Source organism: Pan troglodytes, chromosome 3 (genome assembly GCF_028858775.2).
Source record: "Pan troglodytes isolate AG18354 chromosome 3, NHGRI_mPanTro3-v2.0_pri, whole genome shotgun sequence".
Lineage (NCBI taxonomy): Eukaryota > Metazoa > Chordata > Mammalia > Primates > Hominidae > Pan > Pan troglodytes.
This window is the reverse complement of record NC_072401.2, coordinates 52359719-52371775: the sequence shown is the minus strand read 5'-3', so window position 1 is coordinate 52371775 and position 12057 is coordinate 52359719. Positions and strand designations below refer to the sequence as shown.

The 12057-nt window shown below is 35.8% G+C and overlaps 1 protein-coding gene across 13 annotated transcripts in view; it reads right to left on the bottom strand.

Annotated features, from left to right (window-relative positions):
* The window catches only part of CNOT6L (CCR4-NOT transcription complex subunit 6 like), a 103614-nt gene that overhangs the window by 43958 nt on the left and 47599 nt on the right, over positions 1-12057 (bottom strand). The gene's annotated exons all lie outside the window — the stretch shown is intronic.

Here is a 12057-nt window from a genome sequence, read left to right as displayed (position 1 = left end):
AAAGCAGAAGACAAAAATAAAACCTGTAAAACTTATAACTGCAAGGCAAGACAGAAATGTATACTATAAAATAAAATACTAATTTCTTAAATTCAATTTCTTAAATTGAATTCTACTGTATTTAATCTATTATATACATTTAAAAATGTATGTGTAAATAAATATTCTCTTTAAGAACTCTAAAATTTGGGCTTGTCCAAAACATATATACACATATACATAAAAGCATATATATTAATCATAGTCAATTCTGAAGTAATATCACAACCTGGCACCTTGAAGTAATCCTATAGGTTCTACATTAATCTTTGAAAACCTGCATTTATCTTTTAAGACCACAGACAAACTCAAATAGCCATATAGGAGAAAGAATGAGTGATATCTTAAAAAAGAAGGGTCTTTGTAGAATACTTATATTACATATAGGGAAAACAAACGTATTTCAAGTAAGAAGAAAATGTGTTACCAAGATATGTGAGTGAAATGTGAGAAGAAAAGAATTTTGTTATAACAGTAATTAGGAATGTGTGAGTACTAAGAGTACAGATTTATCATACATCAAAGAACACACTATTGGTAACAGACTATATAGTCCCTTAAGAAATAAAGGAGGTATTCATTAAGACAAGCATGCAACAACAGTCTAGCATCCAAATTTGAAAAAATAAAAACCAAAGAACTTCCAAAATTGAAGGTTCTGTTAAATAACAAATCAACCAAACCTTCAATGCAACACATACCCACCAGCACAGCTACAAATTTTTTTGAGACAGTCTCACTCTGTTGCCTGGGCTGGAGTGCACTGGCACAATCTGGGCTCACTGTAACCTCCAGCTTCCGGGTTCAAGTGATTCTCGTGCCTCAGCCTCCCAAGCAGATGGGGACTACAAGCGCCCACCACCACGCCCACTAATTTTTGTATTTTTAGTAGAGACAAGGTTTTATCATGTTGGCCAGGCTGCTCTTGAACTTCTGGCCTTGGCCTCCCAAAATGCTGGGATTACAGGCATGAGCCACTCTGCTTGGCCTAAACAAATTTTTTTAATGACCAACCAAATGTTACAAAGAATGCAGAATACCTTGAACTCTTCTACTTCAATTCAATTACTGGTAAATGGTATGAATACTTTGGAAGTCTGGTTGGTAGTTTCTAATTGACTTGCAAGTGAGAAGAGGAAACTTCCTAGGGTGACGGAAATACTCTATCTTGATTTAGGTGCTGGCTATTAAGGTGTATACCTTTGTCAAAATTAGTGAAACTGGATTTTAAATATTTGGATATTTTACTGAATGTAATTATAACTCCAAGTACTAGGGGGAAAAAAACTCTTGATGAATGAGTTAGGCAGCAGATTAGACACAGCTGAAAAGAAAATCAGTCATCAAGAAAAACAGATTCAAAGAAAATTATCCAAAATGCGTCACTGAGAGTCACAAAGATGGAAAACGTAAGACAGTAAAAGATACAGAAGTTAGAATACTATATGAAATCGGAGTTCTAGAAAGAAGAACAAGACTTAAGTTCTGATCCAACATGTAAAGATTTTAAAAGCTGTCACTCCTGTCCTCACAATTGAGGTTATAGGACAAACTGCTGTCCCAAACACAAACAAGCAGATACAGAGAATCACAACTTACTGGCAGCAGAAGTCCACAGCTAGAACTAGAACTAGAACACTTTAAAGTGTAACTGACAAATTACTGGAGGCTCCATGTAGATTAGCCTGAGAGTTAAAAACTCCAAGAGGGCCTAGTCTTAGGGCATTCCCACACTTTCCTAAGTTTTACTTCCAGGAGTCTTACTATAAAGACTGGAGAAAAATCTCCTCATTCTTCCAAAAGGGGGCAAGAGAAAGTAATGTTCTCCTTAGTAAGTACTATCTTCAAAGGAAACTATTTTACCAGCATCTAAGTTTTCCCAAAGCTTAACAGACCTAGAGTAAGATAAATGCCCTCTCTAGCCTTTGACATCAAGTAGGGAAATAGTCAACTCTGGCTCACTAAGGCAGACCTAATTACAGGACTATAGGGCACTTCCTCTCCCTCCGCACCTTACCACTACATCAACACCTACAGCAAACAGTAAACATATTTAACTCCTAGCCAGAAAGAGAGATTAGAGAGAGAAGTGAGAAAAGGCAGTATCTGAAGAGGAAAGGCTGCAAATTTTCAAAAACCAGTTTTTTAAATAAATAAACTGATACAAGATGCACAATATATACAAAGAAGTTTATGAAAGGATTTCATTTAAAAACAGATTATAGTGCAAACTAGAAAATGACAAACAGAAGACTTTAAAACGAGATGGGTTGTGGCTGGGCGCGGTGGCTCACGCCTATAATCCCAGCAGTTTGGGAGGCCGAGGCGGGTGGATCATGAGGTCAGGAGATCGAAACCATCCTGGCTAACACAGTGAAACCCCGTCTCTACTAAAAATACAAAAAATTAGCCAGGCGTGGTTGCGGGCGCTTGTAGTCCCAGCTACTTGGGAAGCTGAGGCAGGAGAATGGTATGAACCCGGGAGGCAGAGCTTGCAGTGAGCCGACATTGCGCCACTGCACTCCAGCCTGGGCGACACAGCGAGACTCCGTCTCCAAAAAAGAAGAAGAAAAAAAAACAAAAGACCAAGATGGGTTGAAAGAACAACCATATCAAAAGAATAAACAGGAGAATGACAAGTGTCAGCAGCGACAACAGGAGCTAGAATACAATAAAATAGTATCCCCAAAGAGTTACACGAATTGTAATTGAGACTTCAAACACTCCTATGGTTACTGACAGAAAAAAGCACACAGAAAATTAGTAAGGTTGAAAAACAGAACACTATCAACCAACTTGGCCTATTATTTACATAATACTCCACTCGGAAACCAAAAAATATGCATTCGTTCCAAGTGCACATGAACATTCTGGGCCAGTGAGACCATATTCTGGGCCAGAAAACAAACTGTAACAGATTAAAAAGGAAATAAAATCATACAAAACATACAGTTATGGCCTAACAAAATAAAACTAGATACCAACGGACAAATACCCAGAAAGTTCCCAAATATTCTGAAATTAAACATCACACTTCCCAATAATCCATAAGCCAAAAAGGATGTCACCAGGAGATTTTTTAATGTTTTAATTGGTCCGGGCATGGTGGTTTACACCTGTAATCCCAGTGCTTTGGGAGGCCAAAGTGGGAGAACTCCATGAGGCCAGGAGTTCAAGACCAGCCTGGGCAACATGGTGAGACCCCCATCTCTACAAACAAAAAAAATTATTTAACTGGGCATGGTGGTGTGCACCTATAGTCTCAGCTACTCACGAGGCTGAACAGGAGGATTGCTTGGGTGCTGGAGTTAGAGGCTACAGTGAGCTATGATAAGACCACTGCACTCTAGCCTGGGTGACAGACTGAGACCCTGTCTCAAAAAATAAAAGTATAATTAAATGTTTTGAGTTAAAATGGAAACATGACATTATCAAAATTTGTAGGATATGGAAAAACCAGTTTTTAGAGGGAAACTTACAGCTTTAAATGCTGATATTAGAAACAAAAAGATCTAAACTCAATGATAAGAACAAATGAAACCCAAAGCAAGCAGAAGAAATAAGAGCAGAAATCAATAAAATTAAAAAAAAAAATACCGAATTCAAAACGTGGCACAGTTTGAAAAAGAGGCAATAAAACTGACACATTTCTCTTTGACCAGAACGAAAAGACACAAATTATAAATATCAACAATGAAGGGACAGCCAAAAAGACAGTAAAAGGAAAGGAATTTTTTTTTTTTTTTTTTTTTTTCAGACTGGAGTGCAGTGGCGCAATCTGGACTTACTGCAAGCTCCGCCTCCCAGGTTCACGCCATTCTCCTGCCTCGGCCTCCTGAGTAGCTAGGACTACAGGTGCACACCACCATGCCTGGCTTTTTTTTTTTTTTTTTTTTTTTAAGGAAGAGACAGGGTTTCACTGTGTTAGCCAGGATGGTCTTGATCTCCTGACCTCGTCATCTGCCCACCTTGGCCTCCCAAAGTGCTGGGATTACAGGCATGAGCCACTCTGCCCAGCCAGGGAAAGGAAATATTAAGAAAACTATATGTGTGTAAATTTAACAACTTAGAAGAAATGGACAAATTCCTTGAAAGACAGAAACTACCAAAGCTCACTCAAAATGAAATGGATAGAAAACATCAGCAAAAATGGCAGAGTAAAAACCTCCAAAAATGTGCTGCTCTGTACAAGCAACAACGACCAAAGAATCCAAACAAACAAACAAAACAAAACAAAAAAGTTGTCAGAATCAACTATTTGAGAACACTGAGAATTAACCAAATTAGTGCAGGAGAATCAACCAAATGACTGCAGGAGAAAGCTGACATGGCTATAGGGGAAAAAAAGAAAAAGGTGGGAGGATAACCTTAATGACCTGTATCTACAAAAGAAATTGATGTAGAAGTTAAAAATGTTTCCATAAAGAAAATTCCAAGCTCATATGGTTTTATTGGAAAATGCTACCAATCATTTAAGAAAGCAGTAACAGAAACGTTTTGAGTTCTAAAGCATTCTGAAAACTCTTCCTGAAAATAAAAGTAATAGCAACAACTTCCAGAGAGTATTTGTCCATATTCAACTTGCATTAATGACAAAAACCATTCAGCAAATGTGGGGAAGAAGGAAAAATTATTTAACCTGAAAGGATATCTACCAGAAATCTACAGTTAACATTAATGGTGAAAGATAATGCTTTCCCCCTAAAATCAAGAACAAGGTAAGGATGTGAACCATTGTCACTTCTATTCAATATAGTACTAGAGGTCCTAGCCAATGTGATAAAGCAAGAAAAAGGAAATTAAAAATACATATCAGAAAGGAAGAAATGAAACTGTGTTCACAGATCAAGAGTTCGTAAAAAGCTCCAAGAAAGAGTAAATTTACAAACATCACAAGAGACAAGCCCAATACAATTAAATATCAATTGTATTTAATTCTATACAATGAATAACTGAAAATTTAAAAAGCAGTACCATTTGCAATAGCATAAAAAATCAAGTAAGTAGATATAAATCTGGCAAAATATTTACAAGATCTATACCCTGAAAACTACAAAACTTTATTTGAAAATAAAGCAAAGAAGATCTGTGTAAATGAAGAGCTATACTGGAGTGAAAGACTCAGTATTAAGTCTCAAGATTAAGGTATTGATTATCCACAAGCTGATCTGTATATTCAACATAATCCCATGACAAATTTCAGCAGGATATTTTGCACAAATCATAAGTTCATTCTAAAATGTATATGAAAATGCAAAGTATCTAGAAATGTCAATGCAACTTGGAAAACTATGAACAAAGTTTGGAAACTCATAATCCCTGTATCATAGCTGATCATAAAACTACAACAATCAAACATTTTGGTATTAGCATAGAACAATGGGACAGAATAGTGTGTGTAGCAGTAGATCCACACATATTTGGGCAACTGAATTTTGACAAAGTTGCAAGGAAAATCCCATGTAGAAAGTACAATCTTTTCAACAAATAGTGCTAGAATAACTAGACATGCATATGCAAAATAATAAACCTTGTGCCGTATATAAAAATTAACTCAAAACAAACCATCAACCTAAAGGTAAAATCTAAAACTATAAAATTTCAAAAAAACAAATTTGCCTTCATTTCTATTGTTAAGTAATATTCCATTATATGGATGTGCCACAGGTTTTATACACACAACATGAATGAACCTCAAACACATTATGCTAAACCAAAGAATCCAGACTCAAAAGGTGACATACTGTATGTTCCAATATATGACATTCTGGAAACGTAGTTGTCAAGGGCTGAGAGAAGAAGGTATTGACTTCAGCAGGCATAAACGAATTTTGGAGAGTGATGGAACTGTTCTATTTCTTGACTGTGGTGCTGGTTATGCAACTACATGTCTGTCAACATTCACTGAACTATACACCAAAGAGGTAAGAATTTCACTATATATAAATAGCAGGTCAATTTTTAAAGTTACTTTAAAAGTAATCTTTAAAAAAATATATTCAAGGCACCATTTCAAGAATAAACACAAGGAGTCTAGAAACAGAATAGAGCAATTTCAAACGAAGAGAAAGTAAACAGAATGAAAAATATGGGAAAAACCTACTTTTAGAAAAGCGAGGAAGCAGAAAAAAATTACCCACAGTGGAATCAAAAGGTAGGACAGCAATAACAAAAATATCAATAATTATATGTAAGTCAACTGGTCTGAACCCACATTAAAAACAAAGAGTAGAATGGATTAAAAACAAAGTCCAGCTATATACTATTTATAAGACCTATACCTAAATGTAAGCACACAAAAGGTTGAAAGTAAATGGATGAGAGAATATATACTAGACAAACATTAACCAAAAGAAAATTGGCATAGCTATATTAGAAATACAGACTATAAGAAAAAATCCTAATAAGAAGCTCAGTACCTAGTATTGGGTTCAATTCACCAAAAGACACTATCATCATAAGATTATAACAATATTAAGTGGGAACTACCTAATAAAATAAACCCAAGATATGTAGAGCAAAAACTGACTGAACTACATAAGAAAATAAACAATTCCATTTTAATGGAAATTTTAACAAAAATACAGAAAAAGCCAACAGTCAAAAATTTCTAAAGACATAGGAAATCTGAGAAATACAACTTACAAATTGAACTAATGGACAAATATATAAATCCTGTGCCCAACAATTAGAGAAAAGAAATTCTTTTCAGATACAGGTTAAACATTTACAAAAACCAATCATATACTATGCCATAGGGCAAGAATCAACAAATGTCACAGAACTGGTTCATTAGTCTATAATGCAGTTAGGTTTAAAGCTAACAATAAAAATAAATTTAAAATCACATGCATGGAAATTTTAAATAATATTTTAAATAACCGACAAGTCAAGGAAGATATAATAACCCATATTAAAAATACTTAGACCGAAACAGTAATGAAATACTTCCTATCAAAATAGTGTATGCAACAAAAAAGTAGCCAAACAGGCAAAGCTGTAGCCTTAAATGCTTATATTTGAAAGTATGTAAATCTATAATCCAGTATAGGTACACATTTATCTCAACTTCCAGAACCAAACAATGCATAGTTGCCACCAACATATACTGATGCCTTTAGCATAGTTGAGTTCTGCTGTCTTGTTAGAACCAGAAGAAGCTCCACGGTAATATGGAATTAAAGGCATAATAATCTCCACATTTTAAGTATCACAGTCTAATACCAGCTAAACAATAGCTGGAAACGGACTATGAATATATAGATAATTATATAGTAACTATATATGAATCACTTTACTAATATATTGCATGTATTGGATGTCATATTCCAGAAAAAGATAATAAAATTAGATAAAACATGTAAATCTAAATATGAATAAATCGTATGTCCCATTTAAAAAGAGAAAAGGGAAAATATCAGAGATGATCCAACAAAATTGACTCATTAACAGAAATTTCTTGGCTCTCTGCCTATGGAGTAGTCATTTTATTTTATTCCTTTACTTTCCTAATAAACTTGCTTTCACTTTACCGTATGGATTTGCCCCAAACTCTTTCTTGCAGGAGATCCAAGAACTGGAATTGGGACCCCTTTCCAGTAACATCTTTCTGGCAAACCATGGAAGCAGTAATACGGAAGAGACCCCTGACCCAAAGGAAAATCATCTGCGCACAACAGCAATCGGCCAACTTTAGGTATCACCTTTTGTCAGAACTCGGAGTTATGAATGGCTCTCAACATACTGACGCTTTCTGACTGAGCTCCTCTCTACCCCAAATACAAGAGACCCCAAAAGTTAGAAAGGAATATCATCGCCTCTGTTCAGCATGAAGAAGTTACAGAAGATGCACTCTCGTCCCTCTGCAACCCTTAGGATTAAAGGTTCTCTTATAAAAGGGAGCAGAGAAATGTCAGAGTTCTCTGAACCAGAGCAACTCTATCTTGAGTAGGGGCTGGGTAAAGTAAGACTGAGACCTACTGGGCTGCATTTCAAGATGGTTAAGCATTCTAAGTCACAGGATGAGATAGGAGGTCAGGACAAGATACAGGTCATAAAGACTTCGCTGGTAAAACAGGTTGCATAAAGAAGCCGGCTGAAACCCACCAAAATCAGGATGGCAATAAGAGTGACCTCCAATCGTCCTCACTGCTACACTCCCACCAGCTCCATGACAGTTTACAAAGGCCATGGCAATGTCAGACAGTTACCCTATATGGTCTAAAAAGGGGAGGCATGAAAAACCCACCCCTTGTTTAGCATATAATCAAGAAATAACCATAAAAATGGGCAACCAGCGCCCTAAGGGCTGCTCTGCCTATGGAGTAGCCATTCTTTTATTCTTTTACTTTCCTAATAAACTTGCTTTCACTTAAAAAAAAAATTTCTCAAAAGTTCTCATAACTAAAATACATTGAAATAGTAGTTAACATCTTCTCAATGAAAACAGAAAACACCAGGCAATGACAGTTTTACAGGACTGTTTTACCAAGATTTCAAGGAATACATTAATTCAATTTTACATAAACTCTTTCAGAGAACTGAATAATACAGAATTTTCCCCACTGCTTCTACGGTCATTATAAACCTTAGATACACATGCATGAAAGACACAGGTCTACTTTATTCATGAACATACACAGAAAAATCCTTTAAAAATTTGTTAGGAGAATCAGTCTACTATGGGCCTTGTGCCTCCCTCTGCATTCTTGGTTAGTGTGACTGATTCCAAGGGTTATCCGTCTCTTGATACTGAGTAGTTTCTATAATTACTTATATAGGCAACTAAATAGGTCAAGGCAACCCATCATTACTATCATGTAACTGTTACCCTGGGGAAGCAAGACTAGTAGCTTTTTGCTATTTTGCTACAATATTTGCTGCTTACTTAAAAAGTGCTGGACCCCAGACCTGGATTACTCAATTGCATGCAATACAAACTGACTGTGTACACAGCCTGCATCTGGGCCCATTTTGTAGCTTGAGTAATAATGTTCTTTTTCTCTGACCCAGGAATCTTATGTCTTCTGCCACCATCCATGAACCAGTAACTGCCTAACTTATGAGCTTTTAAGTAGGGTAAAATCTCAAAGCCTTTACAGTTCTAGACAGATATTTATCAAATTAAATCCAAAGTATGTAACAACATGACTAAGTTGAGTTTATCTCAGCAATGCAAATTTGTTTAAAATTGGAAAAAAAAGTGTGTGTATGTATATGTATATATATATTTTACCATACATTTACCTTATTAACTTTTGATGAGAAAAATAATATAATCATCTCTACAGGAGAAAAGTACTTGATAAAATACCTGAAAATGAACTAGCAAAGTAGGAATTGAAGGAAACTTCTAAAATCTAAAAAACTTTTTTAACAAAAACATACAGCAAGTATCATTCCTAATAAAAACTATTAGAAGCAGTCCCTTTAAAACTGGAAACAACAGAAGTACGCCCAGTATTAATGCTTCTACTCAACATCATATGAATTATCCTAGAGTCAGTGCATTAAAATAAGAAAATTAAATATGTAAGAACTGGAAAAGAAAAAAAAAAGCTATAATTTTCAGCAGATGAAATGATTACTGCATGTAAAACTCCAAAAAATTTGCAGACAAGTTTTTAGAAGAATGAGAGTTTAGCCAAGAAGGCTCACTATAAGATTAATTTTAAAACAAACAAAAAACAAAACCAATTGTATTTCTATATCCAATAGCAAATAGGAAATAACCAAGAAAAGAGAAAAAAAAAAAAGAAGAAAAAACCTTAAAAAATAAAACAGTTGGCCAGGCACGGTGGCTCATACCTGTAATCCCAGCACTTTGAGAGGCTAAGGAGGGTGGATCACCTGACGTCAGGAATTTGAGACCAGCCTGGCTAAATGGTGAAACCGTGTCTCTACCAAAAACACAAAAATTACCTAGATGTAGTGGCAGAAGCCTGTAATCCCAGCTACTCAGGAAGCTGAGGCAGGAGAATCGTTTGAACCCGGGAGGCAGTGGTTGCAGTGAGCCAAGATCGCGCCACTGCACTCCAGCCTGGGCAACAGAGCGAAACTCCGTCTCAAAAAAAAAAAAAAAAAAAAAAAAAAAAAAAAAAAAAAAAAGGGAAAAAAGACAGTTGTGGTTTACAATAAAAACAAAAAAAAAAGTATAAAGTACCTAGAAATAAGTCTAACAGATGTACTTGATTGGTGTAGAAAGCTATAAAATTTTATTAGAAGACATTAAATAAATGGACAAAGAGCCCAAATTCATGAATAGGATGATTGAATACAATTAAGATGTCAATTCTTCCTAAATTGATCCAGACAGTCAATGAAATTCCAGAGTTCAAACAGAGTTTTTCATGAAACTTAACAAGCTGTTTCTTATGTATGAGGAAGAGCCACGGTGCCCAAATTGTCAAAACACTGCTAAAGAAAAATGTGAGGAGACTTTCAAAACCAGGTATCAAGTTTTAATATAAAGCCATAATAATTAAGACAATATGCTAATTGGTACAAGGTTAGACAAATTTACTAATGGAAAGGAAAAGAAATTCCCAAAATAGACCTAGACATGGTTAATACACAAGAGAAGTGACTTTACTGATCACTGAGAAAAGGAAAAACTATTCACTAATGATGTTGAGACAACTGGTTACTCATAGGGAAAAAACAAAATTAAATTCCTCACCAAATTAGACTCCTCATACTATATTTAAAAATCAGTTACAAGGGCCAGGCGCAGTGGCCCACACCTGTAATCCCAACACTTTGGGAGGCTGAGGCAGGTAGATCACCTAAGGTCAGGAGTTCGAGACCAGCCTGACCAAGATGGTGAAAACCCGTCTCTACTAAAAATACAAAAACTAGCTGGGCATGGTGGCGGGAGCCTGTAATCCCAGCTACTCAGGAAGCTGAGGCAGGAAAATTGCTTGAACCCAGGAGGCAGAGGTTGCAGCAAGCTGAGATTTGCACCATTGTACTCCAGCATGGGCGACAGAGCGAGACTTTGTCCCAAAAAAAAAAAAAAAAATCAGTTACAAATGAATTAAAGAATTAACTGCGAAGAGCAAAACCTCAAAACTTTTAAGATGATACAAGAGAATATATTTCTGATCCGGGAAGGGCAAGATTTCTGTTATTAACAACACACAAATGTACTAACTACAAGAGAAAAGATTTTAAAACTCAACTACATTAAAAATATCAAATCTGGCCGGGCGTGGTGGCTCACACCTGTAATCCCAGCACTTTGGGAGGCTGAGGTGGGAGGATCACCTGAGGTCAGGAGTTCGAGACTAGCCTGGCCAGCATGGTGAAACCCCGTCTCTATTAAAAATACAAAAATTAGCCAGGCATAGTGATGCACGCCTGTAAATCCCAACTACTTGGGAAGCTGAGGCAGGAGAATCACTTGAACCCGTGGGGTAGAGGTTGCAGTGGCCGAGATCGCGCCACTGCACTCCAGCCTGGGTAACAGAGTGAGACGCTGTCTAAAATATATATATATATATATATATATATATATATATATATATATATATATATATTCTACTCATTAAAAAGATACCAGAAAGAAAAACAAAAGGAAAAGCCATAGAGTGGGAGAAGACACTTATAACGCAAAATAGAAAAAAGAACTCCTCCAATTCAATAAGAAATCATCAAATAGAAAATAGGCTAAAAACATCAACAGTAATTTCAAATAAATATAATGGCCAACAGACACATGAAAAGATGCGAAATCTTATCAGCAATTAGGAAAATGTAAATTAAGAGTACAGTTAGAAACTCATACTCAATAACTGACAAAACTTAAAAATCTGACAATATCAAGTGTTGGAGAAAAGACTGAAAATGAAAACTGTATTATTTTGAGTAGAATCTTTTAGTACAACCACTTTGTAAAACATTATGGTATTGCCTAAAAAAAACCTAAGGATGTACAGACCTCTACATCCCAATTCCACTCCTATGAAGTATATCAGGAGACATGTATGAGTATGTTCATGGCTGTACTGCTTATAGTAG